We start from the raw sequence: 4,311 nt of genomic DNA on the forward strand, positions 1-4,311 counted from the left end.
CCCGGGACACCAGGTCTACCCAGGGCTCTAGGACAACAGGTCTACCCTGGAGCCCGGGACACCAGGTCTACCCAGGGCTCTAGGACAACAGGTCTACCCCAGGCCCTGGGACACCAGGTCTACCCCGGCGCCCGGGACACCAGGTCTACCCCGGCGCCCGGGACACCAGGTCTACCCCGGCCCCTGGGACACCAGGTCTACCCAGCGCTCTAGGACAACAGGTCTACCCCGGGCCCTGGGACACCAGGTCTACCCCGGCGCCCGGGACACCAGGTCTACCCCGGCCCCTGGGACACCAGGTCTACCCCGGCGCCTGGGACACCAGGTCTACCCCGGAGCCCGGGACACCAGGTCTACCCCGGCGCCCGGGACACCAGGTCTACCCCGGCCCCTGGGACACCAGGTCTACCCCGGCCCCTGGGACACCAGGTCTACCCAGCGCTCGCGGACACCAGGTCTACCCCGGGCCCTGGGACACCAGGTCTACCCCGGCGCCCGGGACACCAGGTCTACCCCGGAGCCCGGGACACCAGGTCTACCCCGGCGCCCGGGACACCTGGTCTACCCTGGAGCCCGGGACACCAGGTCTACCCAGGGCTCTAGGACAACAGGTCTACCCTGGAGCCCGGGACACCAGGTCTACCCAGGGCTCTAGGACAACAGGTCTACCCCAGGCCCTGGGACACCAGGTCTACCCCGGCGCCCGGGACACCAGGTCTACCCCGGCGCCCGGGACACCAGGTCTACCCCGGCCCCTGGGACACCAGGTCTACCCCGGAGCCCGGGACACCAGGTCTACCCCGGGTCCCGGGACACCAGGTCTACCCAGCGCTCGCGGACACCAGGTCTACCCCGGGCCCTGGGACACCAGGTCTACCCCGGAGCCCGGGACACCAGGTCTACCCCGGCCCCTGGGACACCAGGTCTACCCGGAGCCCGGGACACCAGGTCTACCCGGGGCCCTGGGACACCAGGTCTACCCGGGCCTGGGACACCAGGTCTACCCGAGCCGGGACACCAGGTCTTACCCGGGCCTGGGACCCAGGTCTACCCCGGCGCTGGGACACCAGGTCTACCCCGGAGCCCGGGACACCAGGTCTACCCCGGCGCCTGGGACAACGGTCTACCCCGGAGCCCGGGACACCAGGTCTACCCGGGCCGGGACACCAGGTCTACCCCGTCTCGGGCCGGGGACACCAGGTCTACCCCGTCTCGGGCCGCTGACACCAGGTCTACCCCCAGGCCCTGGTACACCAGGTCTACCCCGGCGCCCGGGACACCAGGTCTACCCCGGAGCCCGGGACACCAGGTCTACCCCGGCCCCTGGGACACCAGGTCTACCCCGGAGCCCGGGACACCAGGTCTACCCCGGCGCCTGGGACACCAGGTCTACCCCGGCGCCCGGGACACCAGGTCTACCCCGGCGCCTGGGACCCCAGGTCTACCCCGGAGCCCGGGACACCAGGTCTACCCCGGCGCCTGGGACACCAGGTCTACCCCGGAGCCCGGGACACCAGGTCTACCCCGGCGCCTGGGACACCAGGTCTACCCCGGAGCCCGGGACACCAGGTCTACCCCGGCCCCTGGGACACCAGGTCTACCCCGGAGCCCGGGACACCAGGTCTACCCCGGCGCCTGGGACACCAGGTCTACCCCGGCCCCTGGGACACCAGGTCTACCCGGTCTCTGGCCGCGGACACCAGGTCTACCTCGCGCCGGCGGGACTTAGTCTTAATAGCGGCGGGTGCCGGGTAGACCTGTTGTCTCGGCCGGCTGCGGAAGTTCACCAAGGGGTCGCTGTTGTCGGCTGCCTCCGGCTGCCTCATCGTAGGATGCGGCCTGAGGCGGCGCCCCTTCCCGGTCGATCTCCATCGGTCCTCTTGGAGGCCTCGGCGGCTTCGGACTTATCTGTCCGTATTATGGGAGCGAGGTGACGGGCCGCATCCCCGTAGGTTGGCTGAGGCTGTGCCTACGTTAAAGGCGGAGAGAAGCAGCCGCACTCAGGTGGCCGGCCAAGCGAAAAAGCCAGTGTTCCGCCTAGCCGGGGCGAGTCTCCTTGTGGCTCGGCTCCGGCTCCCGTCCCTCCCGGGGAAGTTGGCACAGTGAGAGCGAGGCCGAGAGAGAAGGGCTGAGAAAAGACGGACCGGATCCCTCCGAGAGACCGAGAGAGAAGGGCTGCGAGCGGAGGGGCCGGTTCCCCCGGGAGGCCGAGAGATAGAGAGAGAGAAGGGGCCGGATTCCCCCCGGGATGCCGAGAGAGAAGGGCTGCCGAGCGGGAGGGGCCGGATTCCCCCCGGGATGCCGAGAGAGAAGGGCTGCCGAGCGGAGGGGCCGGATTCCCCCCGGGATGCCGAGAGAGAAGGGCTGCCGAGCGGAGGGGCCGGTTTCCCCCCGGGATGCCGAGAGAGAAGGGCTGCCGAGCGGGAGGGGCCGGTTTCCCCCCGGGATGCCGAGAGAGAAGGGCTGCCGAGCGGGAGGGGCCGGATTCCCCCCGGGATGCCGAGAGAGAAGGGCTGCCGAGCGGAGGGGCCGGATCCCCCCCGGGATGCCGAGAGAGAAGGGCTGTGAAAGGCGATTCGAGAGAGCCGCTTGGCGGGCGAGGCGGCGGCGCCTCGTCCCTTTTGTGCCTGGCCTTAAGCCGGGGCCCACTCGGCGGGCACTGTTTCGGGCCGTCCGCCCGCCCGGTGAAGCTGCGGAGCCGGGGTCGGGGCGCCCCGTCCCCGGGCCGCCTCGTTGAAGCCGTCCCCCTTCCTCGGCCTTAAGCCGGGGACCCGCGTTGGCGGGCAGAGTTTTTCGGAGTTGACGGACCCGGCACCCGACAGAGAAAGAGAGAGAGAGTGAGAGTGCGAGAGCCCCCCGGACCTTTCCCGGGCGAGGCGGCGGCGCCTCGTCCACCTCGGTCGTGGGCGCATCGACCGAGCCCCTTGGGCCGGGCGGGCTGGGTTGCCACGCGGGTCCGCGTTTTTTCTTTTTTTTTTCCGCGGTTTAGGCGCGCCGGTGCGCGGGCAGAGTGGGGGCGCCCGCCCGGCCTCCGCGGATTTTTCTCTGGCGGCCTTAAGCCGCGGCACCGAGGAGCCGTTGCGACGAAGGCGTGCGCGGGCCACGTCGGCGAGAGAGAAGGGAGCGAGCGGGATGTCTGGGGGTCCGTGGGGGAGTGAGACTCGTAACTCGCCCCCGCGGGTGCCTCCGGCGTCCCGGGCCCGCGGCCCCCGTGGCTAGCACGGGTCGCTGCGAACGCCGCCTCCATGTGCCTTTTTGTCGTGCCGTTCCTCCGGCTATTTTTTTGCCGGAAAGGGAAAGCCGGCCGCCGGCGGCGCGGTCCCGGTGGCACGTATTTCTCGCACGCTCGGCCGGGTTCCCCGGGCCGGAAGGGGAAGCCGAGTCCCCCCGGCCTGGCGGGCCAGCCCAGTCCCAGTCCTGCCGTTGCCTAGCCGAGAAGGGAATCCGTTGGCGCACGCGGGCGGGCGGGCGGGTGGCGGCACCCCCCGCGCTCCTCCTCTGCCGCGAGCGCTCCGCAGGCGGGGCTGGGCGGCCGTCGCCCCGTTGTCCCAGGACCGTGGCCGTGGGGGGGCCGTCGTCGTCGCCGTCGGCGGCGCGGCTCCTTCCTCGGCCGCACTCGATCGATGAGGCTTTTCGGGTGGCGTCGGAGAGGGCCCCCGGCCGGCCGGCTCTCCTTCCGGGGCTTCTCTGTCGCGGGGAAGTCACGGCGGGGGTGTCCGCTGCTCGGGCAGGGCGGTCTCCTTTTCCAGTTCGCTTCCCGTCGCAGGCGAGGTGTCGCCCCTCCCGCTGCCGGGGAGGGCGGCTTTACCGACCCCAGCTGTGTGACGGCCGCGTGGCCCCGCTAGCCCACAGGTGTCCTTCGAAAACCACGCGAGGTGCCGGTGCCGGCCCCGGTCCGGGTTAGCGCCCCGTGGGTGCCGGCCGCGAGCAGCGCCGGGCGGCGGTGCGGTTGGAGCTGAGCCGCGGGTCATGGATGGCGAGAGAGAGGGCGAAAACGACCCGAGAACCGATGGGGCGCGGACGGGGGAGCAGAGCCCGATCCGCGCGCTCCTTTGCCGTCCCGCCGCCTGCTGCAGAGCGAGCCGCCCCGGCCGAAAAGGGGGCCTCGGTGTCCGGGCCGCGCCCGCCTCGTCGGGTCGCTGTCTCCTCTAGCACGTCCGGTGCTTTCCGCGCGGCCCGGTGGGGGGACGCGTCGGACGGGGTTCGCTCCCCGCGAGCGGGCCCCGCTCGGCCCAACCTCGCCGGCGGCCGGTCGCTCGCCGGCGACCGGTCGGCGGGCGGGGGTGGTTCGGCTTCGGTGGGGCGGGTCAG

The sequence above is a fragment of the Zonotrichia leucophrys genome, unplaced genomic scaffold (genome assembly GCF_028769735.1).
Source record: "Zonotrichia leucophrys gambelii isolate GWCS_2022_RI unplaced genomic scaffold, RI_Zleu_2.0 Scaffold_548_33760, whole genome shotgun sequence".
Classification (NCBI taxonomy): domain Eukaryota; kingdom Metazoa; phylum Chordata; class Aves; order Passeriformes; family Passerellidae; genus Zonotrichia; species Zonotrichia leucophrys.